At 38.4% G+C, this 21,228-nt stretch overlaps 1 non-coding gene across 1 annotated transcript; it reads left to right on the top strand.

Annotated features, from left to right (window-relative positions):
* Positions 1-4,884: 4,884 nt before the first annotated feature.
* TRNAP-AGG lies at positions 4,885-4,956 on the top strand. The gene has a single exon. It is a non-coding gene; the product is annotated as a tRNA-Pro (tRNA).
* Positions 4,957-21,228: the final 16,272 nt, after the last annotated feature.

The following is a 21,228-nucleotide window of genomic DNA, read 5'->3' as shown; positions in this document are numbered from 1 at the left end:
CATTAAGATTCTGAGCAACTTTCTTCAAATAGCTTTCGTTGGATCAGTAGGACCATAGTTGGAATTAGGAATCCTGGGATTCCTCTACCAGGGGCTTAGAGCGGAATCTAACACATAGTAGACAACAAATACGGACTGACCCCTGATTGCTAGGCATAAGGGCAAAAATATCGATGGTGGGGAGTTCTTGATAAGCCTAAATCCCCTTTCTCTTTTTTTCCTAGACTCCTCCCTTCCCCCCTCCCCACCCCCACTTGCTAGAATTCCAGAACAAAGCAGTTGTTCCCCTCCAAAGGGCACTGTTACTTCCCATGCTGTGACCTGACAGATCCATGATAGATTAAATTCTGATCCTATACTACCTGTACCATGTTAGCAACCATACAATCATGGGAACCAACTACTTCCTACCCTGAAACAGCCGATAAGACAAGTCCCAGGTTATCTAAGCCCTGCACTCCTAACTTTCCCAAACCCATAAAACCCTGTATATCCTCCTGTCTAATAGAGGCTCTTTTCTAACTCTGAGCTTTGAGTCTCTCCCCTCTGTCTTTGTCATGTCTAATAAACCTTGTTTTATCACCCTACACTGGTCTCATATTGCCTCCGGCATAAGACCCCCATCAGTCAGGTCTGACACTGTTTTATTCTTAATGTTGAATCCTCCAGACTGAAAACTTTTCTGTGCCTCTCACTTTATATCACTTTATATTCCTTCAGTCCAAGAACTTTTTTTTCTTGGTCTTCGTGTCCTCAGGCCTAGTATAATGTTTGACATATAATTAATGCTTAATAAATATTTTCTGAATGAATGTTGAATGAATGCCACTGTGAAGGTGATAGCTTATTCTCACAAATATTTGCAAAGGATGAGGAAGTAAGCGATTCTATGAACAATGCCATAAAATCCTACTGAATCAATATGTATTTTAATACTTGGTGACTTCAATGAAAAGATTAGCATAGGTGAAAAGGGGAAGAGAATGAAATATATTGGGAAGAAATTACTCTGGAGTAGGAAACAACAGGCTATATAAAAAATAAACCCCCTAGAAACTTCATGCTAAGTATTATAATTTACTTCTTCAAGAAGATATTTAAAAAGTACTGGACAGGATGAACATTAAATAATATCACACAAATGAAGTTGGGCACATCTTAGAGAGGAAATGACTCACAATTGATATGGGAATCATTTTGAAAACTGTTGTTTATGTACCTTGGAATTGTGCAACCCTGACTTATTGGGGGAAAGATAAAAACAGTATTAAATTAGAAAAAGAAATAAAAGCAAGAACACTTAGAGTGTAATTAAAATACTTAAAGTAAATGGATATAAGAACAGACTTGGATACATATTAACATAATTTTAAGTTTAACAAATAAAAGTGAATTCTGCAAGGAGGCCAAAAGTGCTTGGAAAATGTCTCTACTAACAAATATTTAATCTCCTGTCAAGTTTAGCTATATGAAAGTAAAAGGAAACACTATTTAGTATATAAACTAATTGGTAATATCTTATGGAGGAGGGTAGTAGAAGATTGTAAACAACTGATGGAATGTTGGAAGAATATCCATTAAAGATGAGAAAAGTTTAATGATAAACTAAAGTTTCAAATTTTGGAGACTGTTAAGAATAGTGACTTCCTCAACTGAAATAGGAATATTTTAAGAAGGGAGAGATTAGCAATGGATAAGTAGGATGTAGGATAGAAAGATAATGAATTAGGAAATGAGATGAGAGAAAAAGAGAATATATTAGGGGTAGAACAAACTTTTCTACCTCTGTTCTATGGAGCTCCAAATTTTTTTCTCAGATTGGGAATAATGAAGATGAAAGGAAAAGGAATCAAATTAATTACAAGTATGAATCATTTCACTCCAAAATGGCTTTGCAGTTTCTTTCTTTCTTATTTCAATCCCAGTATGATCTAATTTGAGATGTGCCCCCTAAATACTGTTATAAAAGAAGAGAGTAATCTGGATACTACCACTATTAGGCTGGTTATTAGTAGTAGTAATCTGAGATATTAATCTGAGGAAGCTTTGGTTTGGTTCCCTAATGGCTGGTGCTTGGACACCTGAGTCCTGCCACCCAGCTGGATGTTATAATAACTGTCCTTTATAACAGTGCCCAGGCAGGATCCCTAAAGATCAATGGATGGGTAACCCTTTCAGGTCCCACCTGGGGTTGATTGATTATTGGTATTGGGCTCTATCAACCTTGGATAACATTCATCTGACTGCATTGCTCCCTCCCCAGAGTGGTGAAGGAATAACTACTCCAGGAAGGTACTTAACTTTATCTATGTTGTTTAACAAGGGAAAGGAATGATCAGGAATGGGTTGGGGAATAGGAGACCCTATCACTAAATCTATGACAATAATCCCTCAGAACTATAGGCTGTTCAGTAATGCTGGGCTTGTTCTTCACCTCCTCTGGCTCAGCCTGGCCACAGCCAAACCAGAGTAAGCAAACTGTTTGGATGATGCAAATATTCATGATGGTTTCTCTCAGCTTCTTACTGCTAGTTGTTTGCCAGTCCTACAGCCTTCAGGAAATTCCACCCTTACCACTCTCTTCTTCTTCTCCTACCCACTTCCCGGATCCACACACACACCACCACCACCACCCCTCTCTGGCCCTGGGATACCTAAATATCTAGAGATGGGTTAGGTGCCTAAATATCTAGGGATTCAGAGAGAATCAGAGGATCCACAGGTCAATCAATGTTCAAGATCCAAGGCAAGAGTTTAGGCAAAGCTCAGTCAAAGCAAAAGCCAAGGTCCCAAAAGACAAGGGGTTCAAGAGTCCTTCTCAAGGGTTGCCAGGTTATTTATATCCTTTCTGGCCAGCTGCCTTTCCTTCTGTCCTCATGGCCTCCGGGAACATTCCACTCCTCCAACTGTCTTCACCTGTCAATCAAAGTGAGACTCTCAGCTCCCAGAGTTTGATTATGATAATACCACAAACAATCCAAATACAAAATCCATGAATCTGGATTTTCTAGGACTCTCTCTGCACTCACTCTGACAATGGTATTTCTCCTAATTTCTCAACTGCAAACCCTGAAACAGTTCTGAGCAACTGGTTGTCATAATACCCATTGTCCCATGTTGCTGGGGATCTAAACATTCTCCACTGCCAGGATCCCTTTCCATAAGCCTGCCAGTTACACTAGAATCTAGATAAAAACTTAAGATGACTGTGAGGGTTACAGACCCATAACTCTTAGACCTAGACATGCCCAAGTATTTGAGTTTTTTTTTTGCCTGTATGAGAGTAAAGTCTCTATAAATCTTTGTTGTTGTTCCATCATGTCCAATTCTACAGGACCCCATTTAAGGTCTTCTTTACAGAGATATTGAAGTGGTTTGTTATTTCCTTCTTCAGCTTATTTTCTAGATGGGAAAACAGGAAAACAAGGTTAAGTGGGTTAAGGGAAAGGTCTGAGGTTATATTGGAACTCAGATTTTCCTTATTCCGGGTACTGGTCTAGCCTGTGCCACCTAGCTTTAAGTCTTAGTGAATAGTTTATGGGTTGCTGCCACCACTCATGATTAAAGTTTTCTGATTTACTTACAGAGAATTTGACATCTTTTCTGAGAAGCTTGAAAAGTTTCTATTTTCCCGTTTGGTGATATATGGCCATTGTTTCAGCTCCTCTGACACAGCCTATCAGAATACAGTGGGAACTCCAAACCACAGCAAGGAGAATAGACCTTCTTTGAGAGTTGGTTGTAATAAAAGCTAAAACCCCAAGTAGGCTCAAATAGTAATGACTCTAAAACCTAAGAGGATGGGTTTTGAGTTCAAACTCTCAAGCCGTTTGGATGCTTTGATCAAGTGCCTTTGATATCTCAGCCACGGTACCATCTAGAGTTCCATAGTCTAATTCTTTGCTCATATACTTACCTTTCTGACTAGGCTTCTGTTTCGTACTCACAACTACACAGTAGCTTTCGTATAGAGACCAATTGAAAGAGTTAAAGGTGGAGGATTGAGAGAGTTCAGAATTTTCTGTTAGAAAAAGAGCAAGCACAGTGCCCAGGGTAGCTGGTGGGGAGCTGGGAGAGAATAAAATGTCTGAGAAGGAAGTCTCTCCCTATTGGTCTGGGATGTATGTATTCTAGCTCCAACTCGATTGAAGATAAAAGGGGAACAAACTAAAAACAAGGCATTTGGCAGCACAGGACATTAGAGACTCCTTCCCCTAGTGAAACAAAGGACCCCACACTTAGAAAGGGCCTGAATATCTTCATTCAATCTTCTGGCCTTCAGATGGAACGGAAAACTTCCAGAAACACTTGGTGGATAAAGGCCACCGAGCACTGTGCCTACCCTTCCCTCTCTTTTCTCAATGACGCCTTCCTCATCAAGGATCTTTTCTCCCCAAAATAAACTCTCCATAATATCGGAGGGTGTGTGTAGCCCAGACCCTCAAGATGCCAAAGGTCTGCTCTTTTCATGGCCGGTACGTTGCAGAACTAAGAGATACACTGGACAACAATCATGTTCCTCCACTGTTCTCAAATTATGTTCTCTGACATAATTTGTTTGACAAGGTCTCTGTTTGGGGGATTATTCCAAAACCGTTCCGTCTACATTTTTATCCCTCCCCGAAACGAAAATTAAAAAAAAAAATGAGCGCGGCGGAGAGGAGGGGCGAGAAGGAGAAGGATGGCAGAGGGAGGAACGAATAGGGAAGTTTATGAACACACAAAATTTCTGAATGTTTGGTTGTGGAGTGAAATCTTAGAGATTTATTTTGTCCAGTAGGTGGCTCCCGATCCCCAACTATCACGAAATGTCAAGTCAGAAAAAGTTTGGCGTGGCTGAAAACTTCTGTCTGAACTTAAAATATCCTGACACTTTACTTCCAAGGCTCGTTGGTCTAGGGGTATGATTCTCGCTTAGGGTGCGAGAGGTCCCGGGTTCAAATCCCGGACGAGCCCTGTTTTTACACAACCCCTGTATAGAACAGCATAATCCTAGACAGGAAGCTCTCATGTTTTTCTAACTTCCCATATTACAAAGAAAAAAGAAAAACTTCTTTCCCAAGCTGTTTCCTTGTTTTGAGGCTTTGAATCTCAAACTATTAATGTGTAACATCCACATGTACTCAGATTTTAAATGCCCTAATTCACTAAAATTTAGTTTGCATGAATAAAACACCTAGCATATTCAAGCATTATGCCTGGTTTGGGGGGATACAGAAAGCAAAAATAAATCTGTTCCTATCCTCTAAGAGTTTACATTCTTTTGGGCAGGAGTATACAACATGTTCCTTCATTTTATAGGTTTGATCTTTTTAGGGTTCTAAATTTTGCTGCAAACACAAGTAGACAAATGATAGAAAGTAAAAATGTATCCCAAAAGTCTTAGTGCAGTTTGAGTTTTAATAGCTTGTATTCTGTGCAATACCACACCTTATACAACACTTTTTTTTTTACCCTTATCTTCTGTCTTAGAATCAATACTGTGTATTTGTTCCAAGTCAGAAAGAAAGGTAAGGGCTAGGTAATGAGGGTTAAATGATTTGCCCAGGGTCACACAGCTAGGAAGTATCAGAGGCCAGATATGAACCCAGGATCTCCCATCTCTACACCTGATTTCAATCCACTGAACCACATAGCATCCCCCTTATTCAGTACTTTTTATACAAAGTCATTGTCTACATATGTGACAAAATTTCTTTGCCTTCCAAGCCCTTTGTCCTTGTGCTGGTAATTACTATTGCCAAGATGAAACCATTCATAAAGGCTATTTAACGAAGTATGAAAGAGCAGACAAGTATTTGTGGTTCCTTACAACTTTTCATATTCCTCTATCTTGTATAAGATACTATGAAGAAAGCTAAGGAAATACTGTATATTTATCTCTCTCTTAATCTAGTATCTCTCTTGGGAAAATTGAGCTCCTTCTTAGACCAATACAATTTTAACTTTGCAATCTATGATTTTAGGAAGAAGTCTATTTCTTTATGTGGCTGTGACTTAGGGGTAGCAAATATGAGTGAGTACCACACACACACACACACACACACACACACACACACACAATAGGGAGTAAGAATTTCCTGCATTTTCTATTGGCCCCTATTATCCAAGAAGCCAGCAGCTGTTCTCTTTGGAACATGAAACTGAGAGTGGGATAGGACCTTGCCTTTGAAGAAATGATTAAAAAATTCCACAAAATATCACAAGCAAACTTCATGGATTACTTTTTTTAAAAACTTCCCTTCAGATGGTTCTGATATAGAGGTTAGCTTTAATCTCTAGGCCCATCCCTGAGGATGAAGGAATCTAGATCTCACAGGGAATGATGGGAGTTTTTCATCTTCACAATCATACTTGCTTGGCTGAGTTTTGGTGTATCCCAGAAATGGACATTCACTCAGTGAGTGATGAAGTCGAGGGGCAAACATACAGAAAAACAGACACAGCAGGAGTCAGTGTTGTAATAGGATCTGTGATCTCAAGTCAGGCCCTGTAGGTCAAAGAAAAGCCTGTGAATAAGAGGGGGAAAAATATTAAAATCAAAAGTGATATTAGCTGCAAAGGGACATGAAGTGGGGGCAGCAACAAAGGACCTTTTAAATATTTTTATGTGTACATTTTTTTAAACCCTTAACTTCTGTGTATTGGCTCCTTGGTGGAAGAGTGGTAAGGGTGGGCAATGGGGGTCAAGTGACTTGCCCAGGGTCACATAGCTGGGAAGTGTCCGAGGTCGTATTTGAACCTAGGACCTCCTGTCTCTAGGTCTGACTCTCAATCCACTGAGCTATCCAGCTGCCCCTGTACATTTTTTAACATTTAAAAATGAATTCTCCACAATGTTGGATGCCACACATGGCACAGACCCTCGAGATGCCAAAGTTCTCTTCCTTTCATAATTAACATATTGCAAAACTAAGAGATGCACAAAAAATAATCATGTTCCCCCACTCTTCTCAAAGGTTGGCCTAACATAATTTGTTTGACAAGATTTCTGTTCCTCTAATGCCCAAGAGGGGAGTTGGAGAGTTGAGGAGGGAAGGAGAGTGTTAGGAGACCCTGAGCCTCTTCTGGAACTCTGGAGGAGAGATGTTTGAAGGTTTTAAAATAGAACTTGGCTTTCTTTCCCTAAGGAAGATAGATTGTTGCTAAGTCTTAGAAATATGCTAAGTTCCCTCTTTTTCTCAGCCACAATGTTGCTTTATAAAAGACTTACAACTGAGCTCAAAGTCAAAGACCTTCTGTTCTACAGAAAATAAGGAAGAATACAATATAACATTTTCCCCTTCAGCTTTCTCTTTCTCAATTCTTTCTACCTCTCTCTGAGTATCATTGATTGTCCCTTAAAAAAACAGGCATAGGCAGAGATCTTCTTGAAGTATCCATGAGCCCTACACTAGTAGTCAATGTTTGGAAAAGACCAGGAAGATAACCCATACACTGGAGAGAACAAGGAAGAAAAGAAAAATATAAGATTTGAAGGACAGTTTACTAACTGGAACTCATTTAATCTGTATATAAGTCCAATATTTTATGGCTTAAAAGAGCATTAAAATCGTAGGAGTTGGCTGAGAGAATCTGACCTATCTGAATGGTGAGGATGAGTGCGAGGCAGCAAGGAGAACTCTTTGCAACAAATGGATAAGGTGGGAGAGGGAACAAGCATTTAAGTACCAAATATGTGCTAGGCACTATGCAAAGCACCTTACTGATATTATCTCATTCGAAGATGAGAACATAGTATTGCACTTGGGAATTGCTGAAATATTGGGGGGAGGGCGTGGGGAGGGGTATATGTGACGCTCAGGGAACTTAGATTCTTTTTCTTCTTCCAAATGGGCAAGTTGTGGGGGCAGCTGGGTGGCTCAGTGGATTGAGAGCCAGGCCTAGAGACAGGAGGTCCTTGGTTCAAATGTGGCCTCAGACACTTCCTAGTTGTGTGACCCTGGGCAAGTCATTTGACCCTCATTACCTAACCCTTCCTACTCTTCTGCCTTGGAACCAATGCAGAGTATTAATTCTAAGATGGAAGGTAAGAGTATAAAAAAAATGGGCAAGTTGTGAAGCAGGTGGGAATTTTTCAAAACAAATATTTGCTAAATACCTACTGCATGCAGATTTCTGTACCCTTAAGCACTGGATGAGATGCTAAACTTAATTATAGCATAATCCCTATTCTCATAGAGTTTGTTATCTAGTAGAGGATTGAGAAAAATTATTACACAACATTTCATCATAAGTACATTAAAGGAGTATAAAAGAATGTGCTAATTAAAATATCCAGAGAATGAGAATCAAGGTTGGTACCATGAAGGAAGCAATCTTTTTTTAAACCCTTACCTTTCATCTTGGAGACTAGGGAGAAGAGTGGTAAAGCATAGGCAATGGGGGTTAAGTGTCTTGCCAAGGGTCATACAGCTGGGAAGTGTCTGCGGCCAGATTTGAACCTAGGACCTCCTGTCTCTAGGCCTGGCCCTCAATCCACTAAGCTACCCAGCTGCCCTTGGAAGTAATCTTTAAATTGGACTGTAATCAGCTTATAGGCCTATAGCTAGGATGTCAGAGGCTATTTGATCCAACTTATTCATTTTACATATGAGAAAACTGAGATTCAATAGGTTGAGTGACTTGTTCAAGATCACATGAGTAGTTAATATCTAAGAATGTTGCTCTCCAATCTGTGGGTACTATTCCCCGACCCCTCTTCCCATGTACTCTGTCAATAAATGTCAGTAAAATTTCCAGTCCTCTTCTTCTTCCCAGTCACTGCTTTTTTTTTTCTCATAGTACTTAAATAACTAGTTGGTTTTCAGTTTTCATGCTCTTGTCTATGTAGAGGACAGAAGATTTGATACCTAAAAATAGAAATATATGTATTTGGACAAGCAGGATAGAATCACATTCTGGATGACTTGAAAATCAGGATAAGATAGATAATACGTTTATTAAATATTTGCATTGTACTTAGCACCAGGGATACAAATACAAGCAAACAAGACAGTTTCTATCCTTGTGACACTTACCTTTTAATGAGAGAAGATAGCATGTAAAAGAAAGGACCCACAGAGAGACAACAGGATGAGAAAATGGCCAGGAAGTGGTGTAAAGGCCAGATTTCCATCAAGACAAGGCTAAAACCTACCCCCTCTAGGGCTGGAGGACCAAAGGGCTGACTTCAAGATTGTTATTTTTGCTTGGGAGGGGGAGCATAAGGAGGAGAGAAGATGAAGATTTTGGTTGGAGTTAAGGCATTCTGGTGAAGAGATGTTTAGGAAGTGGATTTTAAACTTGATGTGGTGATAAGAAGTACATAAACATTAGAGGAGATGTGAAGGAATTCAGCAGGTAGATGACTTTATGGGGGCCATTCCAATCATCAGAGAAGGAAAAAGTCTCCTCTATAATGATTCTGTATCTCCTTACTTTCAGGTCTTACGGGGAGTTTTGTGAAAAGGACTACAGGTGGCTTACCCCCTAAATTGAATGGTTACCTCTAGGTTGATGGTTGAACTTTTCTCTCTTGGCCATGCAACTCTCTAAAAATACTTTTACTGGTCCCCTACTCCTGGAGAGGAGCCTACAGGAAGGAAACTCATGAGGCTTTAGATAAATGACTTCCATTTAATAAGATTAAGTCACTCCATGTTAAGGACATTTATATAAGTATAGGAAGATGAAGAATGGGAAGGCTTGACTATGATGGCAGTTTAGAGGAGAAGAATGATAGGCAAATAACTAGGAGGTAAGAAAGTCTATAAGATCTTAATCTTAATACAGAACTCTAAGGAGAAAAGATGAGGTAACACAGGGGGAAGATACTAAGTTGAATTTATTGGTTAATCTCTAATGAATAAAAATCATCTTTCTCTTCTCTATTTTGGCAATTTTTCAGATTATTTTCTTAGATAGAGACACTGTGGTTACCACTTAAAAAGCTAGAAGATAATGAGGCCCTAACAGAAAGACCCTAGCAAAGGTCAAAGAACCCTGTAAGAGGGAAATTATGATACTGGCCTTAAATTAGTAATTTTATTAAATCAAAAGTAGTAAGGGGGAAAGATGGAAAAATAGGAGAGAGATACATAGGTTACTTTCCTTGCTGCTCCATTTAGCTTGCTATTTTGTGGCCACCATTAGGGCCCCTGAGCCACACTCACAGAGAAGTCTAGCCAGCAACAAACACAGAAGAGAAGAGAGCGAAATCTGCTTTTTCCTCAGTTTATCAAAATTTTTCTCCACCCACTAATTCTCATGCATCACCCATCAGGAGCCAACTATGGCTTTCTATTTTGCCTGGGCCATCCAGGGAGGCAGTTCAGGGGATATCTGTCCTGTCCCCTGTCTAGTGATTTCTTGACTCTATTGCTGCCTTTTTCTGGCTGCTGTTCTGTCCTTGTGACCCAATCCACTCAATCAATGATTTCCTTCATAGAGCCCTAAAATAATACTGTTGCCATTGGACAAGAATAACACCCAAATCTGAACTCTACATCGTTATATGCATGGGATATCTATTTATTTTTGCAATTTTTTTCTCATAGAGTTTACAATCTACTAGAGGATTAAGAAAAAAATTATTACACAATGTTCTACCATAAGTACATTAGAGGGGTATAAAGCAAAGTGCTAATTAAAGTGCCTAGAGGATAGGAATAAAGGGATTCATCATGAAGGGAGCAATCTTGAAATTAAACTGGATTAGGTTTTTTTGTTTGTTTGTTTGTTTGTTTGTTTGTTTGTTTTTGCAATTTGCAACAGCTGTGACACTGACGCATACAATATCATAGGTAGAAGAGAATTTTATGTACACTAACATGATTTCCAAGAAAGAGGAAGCCAAGGAAGGCTGAAATAATCAGGGAAGATTTAATAGAAGAGATGACACAAAACTGAATCATGAACCATGAATAGGGTTTAGGTGGAGAGAGAAGAGAAGAGCTTTTCAGGTGAGAAGAATGGTATGAATCAAGCCATGGAGGAAGGAATAATCAAAGCTTGTGTGGGATTGGGGAATCACATCTACTGCCTTGATTAGGTGTCTGGTACAAGCTGAGACTGTTAGGGTGAGGCTACATTAAGGGTGCCTTAAAGAAAAAGTCCTTTCACTCAGTGACTTTAAGGAAAAATCAAGCCAAAATAGGATCTGGGTTTGAGGGTTGGAGGTCTCTACCAGATTAAACTTCATATGTAAGGGGCTCTAGCTACTTACTTTGTAGAAATCACTGTTCATTCTAGGATCTCTATTTTGTTTTCTCCTTTTAATAAAGTTTTCTTCTATCATCTAGGGATAATGGAAATGGGCATTTTCATAGAGTACCTCTGACAATGTCTCTCCATTATGTGGGAGACTTAGGAACTTACTTTCAGGAGAGTTGTTATAATATATAGTAGAAGTGCCTCAAAGATAGTTGAGCATGCATAGACAGTCTGCAACTGGTACTGGTCTATTAATCACATGGTTAGGAAAAGTCTTTTCAATAGGCTGTGAAGTTGGAACTGGGGGTACCTTCAAAAAGGCACTGTAGATCAGAGCTTCTGTCTTTTTCTTTTGGCTACTCTGCTTTTGGTTAGACTCTTTCACTGACACTGAAAGACAAAGCTATAAGGGGAAAGGTGTAGCCCCTAGTAGTAAGAGTGAACCCTAGTAAAATCAAAGCCATGGTCTGACCAGAATCACTCCTCAACTGAGGCTCCCAAAACCCTTCCTTTCCAACCACTCCTCTGCTATACTTGTTAACTGGCTGTTCTTGACAAATCTTCTGAAGTAAATATTTCCCTGAGAATCTGGGCTAGAAGGTTACATATTTACCTTTGATTTATTATCCTATGGAAAACTCTGTCTAAGCTACCGTGAGGTAAACAAAGTCATTGTACTAAGATTGTAAATCATTACTAACCATTGTGCATGTAAAAAGATTACCTAATCCTTTAGCTTATGTAACAAATCACCCTGTATAACACTTTCTATGACCAACAAAATTGTCACTTGCTTGCCATCAGCCCTCCTGAGTCCTTCTGCATTCTAACCCTGTCGACCCCTAACTAGGTGATCCCCGGTGGTCCTGACAGAAAGACATTGGGTCCTCTTCACTCAGGCTGGCATGTGGCCTTATGAAAATGCACCTCAGTCCTTTTTCTCACAATTTATCCTTTTCCATTTTAGGTAAAGGACATTAATCTGGAGCTCCAAACTTGCGAGTTTTCAAAAGTCAGAAAAGCTGTCATCCAAGAGATTTGGCTTTGCAGCTATTTCATCATTAATGCTTCAAGGACCAAGGAGGGATGTTCCGGAGTCACAGTTGATGCCCAGCCTGATAAAAGTCATGACAAGGACTTATCCAGCAGTTTTGCCCATCTGAATATAAACTTGGTGGGACTAATGTAATGTAAAAAAATCTGATAAATCTGAACTCCCTATCCTCAAAGACTTAGATGGTACAAGAGAAAGTATCCCTTTGAGGTGATGGAGGGGAAATATTTATACCATTTGTTCTTTATGTAACTTCAAAGTGAATGTCCCTGTGTAAAAGCTAATTTGTGTAAAATAGATAAATGGAATTGGGGTGCTAATTACTGATACCAGAAGTGAGGGCAATACAATTGGTGGATGGAGTTATTGAAAGTAGAGAAGAGACACCTCCAACCATCAGGGTATCCCTAGAACTCAGAGGGGCAGTTAGAGCAACCATCTGGCTCAGGGAGATTGAGTCAGAGTATATTTGCCACATTGAGTAAAGCATTATTTCTAAAACTTTGAGTAAGATGCTCCTCTCTAGATCAAAGTGCTTAGGTACACTTTTAGGGGAGCTTCTTTTTATACAGTTCATTACTTTCATTCATTTGAATCTAGAGAACATTAGTATTTGGCACTCTCCCAGAGGCAGACAGCCCTTTACTATCACTCAGTTTTTTGGGCTTTTAAAACATAGAACTAAATTTTATTTACATAATAAAAGACACAGGAAGGAATTATGTCTGAGCCCCAAAAAAGTGAAGAAACAGCCCTCATCTTGTAGGCCATTCATTCTCCAGGGAACTGTACTATTCCTGTAACTTATAATATTCCCTGACTGAGGTACAGCAAGTAGGGCATTGGGGCACATGAGAGAAGAATTCTCCTTAGTTCACCAGATGAGTGTTTGTTATTGCATAGCTCCTTTGTTGCCCTGTTATTTGCTCCTGGTTGGTAATTTACTCTTTCAGGCACTTTTTCTAAAACAGAGGTTTTCTTTCTTTTTTTTTTTAAATAAAAATTTTAATTTAATTAATTACTTTAGAATATTTTTCCATGGTTACAAGATCATGTTCTTTCCCTCTTTCCCCACTCCCCTCCCATAACTGCCCTGAAATTCCACTGGGTTTAACATGTGTCATTGATCAAGACCTATTTCCATATTATTGATATTTGCACTAGGATAATTGTTTAGAGTCAATATCCCCAATCATATCCCCATCAACCTATATGATTAAGCAGTTGTTTTTCTTCTGTGTTTCTACTCCCACAGCTCTTCCTCTGAATGTGGAGAGCTTTCTTATAAGTCCCTCAGAATTATTCCGGATCATTGCATTGCTGCTAGTAGAGAAGTCCATTATGCCTGATTGTACCACAGTGTATCAATCTTTGTGTATAATGTTCTCCTGGTTCTGCTCCTTTCTCTCTGTATCAATTCCTGGAGGTCATTCCAGTTCACACAGAATTCCTCCAGTTCATTATTCCTTTCAGCACAATAGTATTGCATCACCAACAGATATCACAATTTGTTTAGCCATCCCCTAATTGAAGAGTATGCCCTCATTTTCCAATTTTTCGCCACCACAAAGAGCACAGCTATAAATATTTTTGTACAAATCTTTTTCCCTATGATCTCTTTGGGGTATAAACCCAGCAGTGGTATGACTGGATCAAAAAGCAGACAGTCTTTTAAAGCCCTTTGGGCATAGTTCCAAATTGCCATCCATAATGGTTGGATCAGTTCACAACTCCACTAGCAATGCATTAATGTCCCAATTTTACCACATCCCCTCCAACATTTATTACTTTCCTTTGCTGTCATTTTAGACAATCTAGAACAGAGGTTTTCAAAGGATGCACTGAGACACTGGTATTTTCTCTCAATGTTCCTCAAATTCTCTAGCCCCCAGTCCCAGCTGCAATTTGCCAGTGTTCTTCCCTGTTTGGCATCTGAAAGGATAATATCAGCTATTTCCTGGATGGTTATCTCTTTGATTGAAGGAACTGAAGAGGGGGAGGAGAGGCAGAGGAAAACCAAGGGCTAGATAATGGGTCAGGAGCATTGACAGTCCAAAGAACTATTGCTATCAGTTTAAACCAGTGGTTCCCAAACTTTTTTGGCCTACTGCCCCCTTTCCAGAAAATATATTACTTAGCCCCCTGGAAATTAATTTTTTTTAATTTTAATAGCAATTAATAGGAAAGATAAATGCACCTGTGGCCATCACCACTCTCCTGGATCGCTGTAGCACCTACCAGGGGATGGTGGAGCCCACTTTGGGAATCACTGGTTTAAACAAACATGTAGCATGCTGTTACTCCTCATAGCAAATAATAAAAAGCTTTGAAGGGAGAAAAATTTTGTTTAACTGTTTTAGGGCAGAAGTGTTGAACAGCCCACAATCTTCTCCAACTAATGAATCAGATTAAAATGTAATTGGGAATTATTTAACAAAATAAACAAAAGTACAATAAGACATAGATAACTACATTTTAAACTAAGCAAATATACGACTTATAGGGATTCTTATGTATGAATCAGGGACTATTTCTATTTGAGTTTGACCCCATTGCTTTGGAGTCTGAAAACTAGCTCAAGTGTTGAATAGTCAGAAAGTTGGGTTGTGAAAAAATTTTGGTACCTTTGTTCATTATATGATCATCTGTGTAGGTGGAGAGTTTTTCAGAATCCAACCAAGATTCAGAAGAAGAGATTTCTATCTCTATGAAAATATACCCAGTGTCAACCATGGGGATCAGTTGGATTCTCTCTCTCCCCCCTCCTTTTTCCCTCAACTAGTTAAAATACTCAAAAATCTCAAAGTAGGAAAATTCTGTAGCTGATGTCTTTGAGAACTAGAAAATCTGAATGTTGCCAATATTCCATGATATTGATTAGGTATTCTTTGACAAGGCAGGTCTGAAGTAAATGGAAGTAACTTTTTTTTTCCATCCTGCAATAGGTCTTTACCTTCCTAGGTATTATTATACAAGAATAAAGTTCCTTGTGCCCTTAACTTTCTTCCACCGTCAATTACTGATATGTATATATACATGTATGTGCATATATGTATATATACATGTACATGTATATATACATATAATGTAAAATAGCTTTCTTTTTAAATTATGAAAATGAATTAATATAGTATTTTATTACATAATAAATGTATGTCTACATATGTAGGGGCATATGTGTGAGTATAAAAACAAGAGAGTAAGCCTTTATGTGGTATCTGCTCTTGCTAGATAAAATGCTAAGGACTTTACAAATATTATCTCATTTGATTATTTTTAAAAATCAGAGAAATCAGCTGAAAGTTAAAAGGGTCTAAGGGTCACTTGGGAAAGAAGATGGGAGGGACTTTTCTCCTTCAACTGAAAGTTCTTTCCAATTATAAAAGAGTCCTGTGAAGTAAGGAAACCCAAAGCATTAAGATGGGTATATAAGTAGCTACAAAATTTCAATGTAATCATTGAGGTCAGAAGAAACAATATTCTTTTAGGCTTAATCTTTTGATATATTGTAGCATGATCTTAGCAGCTGATTATAGAAACTATTTTTCAACTATCATTGTAGCTTTCCCTTGCAATACTATACCCACAATAGATTCAGGAATTGAATTGTGATTTCATTGACACATGGACCTCCTGGAGGAGGAACTCTACCACTATATCATCACTTTCCCTATAACTTAGAGTCATAGGGAGTTCTCTAGAGCAATGGTATCCAACTAAAATAGAAACAAAGACTGATAAACCATACATAAGTATCCCTGTGGGCTGCATACTGACTTAGAAGATGCCACATTAACATTATTTATGTTCTGATGCATCTTTTACTTTATTATATAGTCTCCATTTTAATCTGGTTCTGGTTACATATGGAAAATGTTGAGCTATAGCTTCTGGTCCTCACATTTGAGAATTTCTGACTTGTCTAAAGGCACAGAACAAGTAAGTGTCCAGAACCAGGCATGAACTCAAGTCTTTCCAACTTGAAGCCTATCTCTCCATCTCACAGCTTTTACTTATAGATAGAGCTCTTTACAAATGGTTACAGAATTAATAAGTGAATGAATGAACTTCAGAAACAAGGTAAAAAGTTACAGGGCCTTCCATAAGCTTAGATGACCAGAAAAGCATCAATCAAACTTATTTACTCTCCAAACTTTTCTTATAGGCTTAGTGTGGGGTACAAACAAGGAGAATTCTGAATGGAATTGAATTCAAGTGTTGAGTTTAATATTTTCCATTATTGCGTATGGATGTCTTACAATGAATTCAACAACTTTATGTTTTTTATTGCTTTTCATGTATTTTACAAATACTTCCCAAATGGGAATTATGCTGGTGATGTGCAAACCTAGGGGGTCTTAGCTGGGGGGCACGAAGACCAAGGTTATGCTATACAGGTATTTTTCTGTGTTAAACTCAATTGATGAAATTTCTATGGATATAAACACTTGATGATTGTTGAGACAACCAACAATTGAGGTCTAAATGATTCAGAATGAAACATACTTCCCCTCAAAAAAAGAAGGAAACATCCAAACTCTGGAGTGACACAAGGAACATACTTTGAAAAAAATGCCAGAGGTGGTTGACTCAATACCTACAATGTATATGCTTGTCAGTCTGATCCCTGTTCCACCTTGCCACTCTATCCCTATACATATACAACATCCCTTCCAGTACAAGTCTCAGCTTCTCAGCCTCAGAGCTCAAGTCAGCACCCACATTTTGAGGGCATGAATGCATGGAAAAACCAAGAAGTAGAGATGAAACCTAAGGCTTTCCCCCTAGAATTGGAGGCAATATAAAATAATATGACAATCATGTTTTATCTGGATCTCAAGGTCATTTGAAGTATCTTCATTTCCACATCTAATTATCTTTGAGTTTTGTGCTGTAACTGTCTATGAGTGGTTTTGCATGTTTGCTCTGGGATGTGGTGAACTCTGAAACAATTTGTGACTCTTCACTCAGGAACGTGTCAAACAATTTGTGGCCAGACCATGAGAAACAGTCTCACACAAAAAATAGCAAAAGCTAAATGTGGGTTTAAGCATCTCTGATGTTTCTCAGAAGTAGTTACGGTTCTGATGAGAATGATAAGCATGTAACTTTCCATTCTGAGCTTTAAGATCCTTTAGCTCTGCACTCACTAAATACAAGATGTCCCAAAAATCTTGGTGCAGTTGTAAGCTATTCAAACTCAAGCTATTTAAGCTATTCAAACTTAAGCTATTAAAGCTCAAGACTGCACTAAGACTTTTGAGACAGCCAGTATGAGAGCACAATGAGAGTCAGTATGATACAATGAAAAACCTATCATATTTGTCAAATTATTTTGGTGTGAATCTCATCTATGTCACTTACTAGTTAAGGGACTCTAGGCAAGTCATTCTACTTCTTTGGCTCTCAGTTTCTTCATATGTAAAATGAAGAGATTAGAGAGGTGACCCCTAAGGTCCCCTTCCTTCTAAATCTGTGATATGGAGGTGCAGCGTAGAGTACTGAGATCTTCATTTCTAACCCCCTTATTTGGGATTTTTCTGCATTTTTCAGGCTGCAATTTGTGAAGAATTTGCTTATATCTTTGTTTTTAATTATGTGATGTTCTATTTGAATGAGTTTTTAAATGCTTTGTTCTGATAAAAGAGAAAGTTATTGGGTTTGATATAAAGAGACACAAAGGGAACTTCAATCCTTCATAATTTAGGCCCAAACCCTTACCTTTCCAACTCAGTCTATCCACATTTTTAATTGCCTACCAATTGCAAGACATTGTTCCTGTTCTCAAGGAGTCTGCATTCACTTTGGAGGACAATAGATACAGATATAAGTAAGGACAGAAGGTACATGAAATAAACTATAAAGTAGTTTGGGGAAGGAAAGTCCTAAAATCTGAGAGAACTGGGGAAGACTCTAGGCAGAAGATGGTACTTAAGTTGAGTCTTGAAGTAGATTAGAGATTCTCAGAGACAGAAAAAAGGAGTGTATTCCAGGCATGTGTGATAGCGAGAACTAAGATATGGACATGAGAAACAAAGTACCATTTATGCGGGACAGTAGGAAGGCCAGTTTGGCTAGTGCATAAAGTGTGGGAAGAGGAGTAATATATAACAAAGCTGGGAAATTAGATTAGGGACCCCATTGTGAAAGGCTTTCTATTCATCTTTGATCCAAAAGCCATTAGGAAATCTTTGGAGTTTGTTGCATAAGGGAATGATATTGTCAGAACTGCTTCCAAAGAACATCACTTTGACTCCTGTGTGGAGGATAGACTGAGAAGGGAAATATTTAAGGCAGTGAAGTTATTACAATTATCTTGGAGAGAGGCAATAAGGGCCTGAACTAAGATGATCATCCTGTAAATAATGAAAAGGGGTGAAATGTGAGAAATGAAGAAAGGTGGTAATGCCCAGATTTGTCAACTAATTGAATATGGAGTGTAAAGGACAGTAAGGAGTCAAGCATAACCCTGAGGTTTTACAGTTGGAACACTGGAAGGATAGTGGAGTCTCTATAGAAATAAGGGAGTTCAGGTTTGGGAAATAGAAGATAAGCTATATTTTGGCCTCAGTGATACACCTTTGGTTTATCTAACTGACTTTTCTTTTTTTTTTTTTTTAAATCTAGCTGTATAAATACTCCCTTGCTGGTTTGATTGGCATAGCACTAAATCTATATATTAATTTAGATCATTTTAGTGTATTAGTGTGATCCAAGCATGAAAAACAAATATATCTCAAATTATTTTTCTTCTACTGGTTGTCCAAAAATATTTTCTAATTTTATTTACATGTCTTGTGTGTCTTAAAAGATACTCAGTAAAAATAAGTACACAGGAGTAGCTAGGTGACTCAGTGGATTGAGAACCAGGTCCAGAGACATTCAAATATGGGCTCAAATTTGTCCTCAAATACTTTCTAGCTGTGTGATCTTGGGCAAGTCACTTAACCTTCATTGCCCAACTGTTACTGCACTTCTACCTGGGAACCAATACTTGATATTGTTTCCAAGATGGAAGCTAAGGGTTAAAAAAAAAAAGTACATAGAATTGATATGAATTTTGTGCTGGCTCCAATACAAAGTAATTTGGTGGTGGGAGGGGAACTAACTAAGAAGTAGTCAACACATACTTGTGAATGAGGTGGAAATTGACCTGATCCTTGAAAGAAAGAAGGGTTTTCAGTTAATAATTATGATGGCTAGAATTTATTTGGCTCTTTAAGGCTTGCAAAGGATTTGATATAGGTTAATTCATAACAATCCTGAAGCCTGGTGCTATTATTAACCCGTTTCCATTTTGCAGATTAAAAAAAAAAAACTGAGGTGGAGAGAGATTCAATGATTTGCCTAGGGTCGTATAACTAGTAAAAGTCTGAGGTAAGATTTGAACTGAGATTTTCATGACTCAATAGTCCAAAAATTGTCTTACCTAAATGCCCTAAGAAGTAAAAGTCAGGAAGGGAGTGTGTGTTGCAGGCTGCACACAGATAGCATAGAGATGATAGATGGAATGTCATGCATGAGGAACAACAAACAGACTGATCCTTTTTCCAGCATTTCCTATCAGGTTCTTTGAATGTTATTTACAAATTCTGAGTGGAAGGCATGCTTCTTGAAGGCAGGGGCTATCTTTTTTTGTTGTTTGTGTAATATGTGTGTATGTCCATATAAGATGTGTGTCAATATGTATTTTCTAAAAGTGGCTCATGGATTAGATATCTCTAGAATCTAGCACAGGGGTCAGCAACCTTTTTGGCTGTGAGAGCCATAAACGCCACATTTTTTTAAATGTAATTTCATGAGAGCCATACAATGCTCACAGTGCGCTCTCCTGTAACAGTGCACACTCCTGTAACAGCACCTGAAAAAAATTTGACTTTATGGCTCCTGTAGAAAGAGCCATATCTGGCCCTCAAAAGAGCCAGATATGGCTCGAGAGCCATACGTTGCCGACCCCTGATCTAGCAGAACCTTCTCCAAAGAAGGCTGCAATTTTCATTCTGAGGAGAACACATTCTGAGAAAAAACATTTGTTTCTTCCTTCATCTATTTTCAAGATGAGAATTATACCTAACTGCCCTCCTAAAATATCTCTGGTCTAGGAGTCCAACACATTGTTTACAAAAGCTATCTGGTTGCTAAGTCAGAGATTAGTTTCCTTCTACCAAACCCTAGTTACACATCAGAAAAGAGTAGCAAATAGCAAGTACAACCATTTTTCCCTCCCTCACACAGCTACTCAACATCACTTTGAGCTAAGTATTCTTTGTATCAAACTGTGTCATTCTCCTCTACAAATTCAGCACACAACATAGGGCTGCATATCCCCTGCCCATCTTGCCTGAGAGTCAGAGTTGTTTGGCTGGTTGATTGCTTATTTTCCTTCATATTCAAAGACCTCCAAAATGACATCACTGGTGATATCTTTTGTTTAAAATCTTACCTTCCATCTTAGAACCAAAAATATGCTAATATCAGGCCTCCGCTGGAAGAATAAGAAAGGTTGCCTTCAATCAGTGTGGGAAGCCAATAAGAGAATAGATAAAAATCTGAGACCCCTCTTTTGACCCTTTTTATGATCAATACATTTTCTTATTGGAAAAACATTATAGACTTATTGAAAAGCTTTGAGTCCTTAGCAGACCAGCAGCTACTGAGTTAACAATTTCTCTCTTTGATAATTAAGAAGCCTGAACTCTAAAAAATATATTACTTAGACAATCAAGGCCGGAGACAGACAAAGCTAGACAAGACTTTATCTGACCAGGTGCAATCCTGTAAATCAAGAGTACAGGACTCAATTTCTTTAGGATATCTATGAAATATATTTCTGCTTCCAGAATTAACCTCCCTCTAATTGGTGATTGGAATTTGGCCTTGGACCCTGTTCTATCTTTACTTTGAAGCCTCCAAGGATTTTCTTTTGTGTGATTTGTAACCTCTATCAGCTGTAAGTTTTTCTTTGTGTTCTTTGTGTGAAA

The sequence above is a fragment of the Gracilinanus agilis genome, chromosome 2, assembly GCF_016433145.1.
Source record: "Gracilinanus agilis isolate LMUSP501 chromosome 2, AgileGrace, whole genome shotgun sequence".
In the NCBI taxonomy this organism is placed as follows: domain Eukaryota; kingdom Metazoa; phylum Chordata; class Mammalia; order Didelphimorphia; family Didelphidae; genus Gracilinanus; species Gracilinanus agilis.
This window is presented reverse-complemented; position numbering and strand designations above follow the sequence as displayed.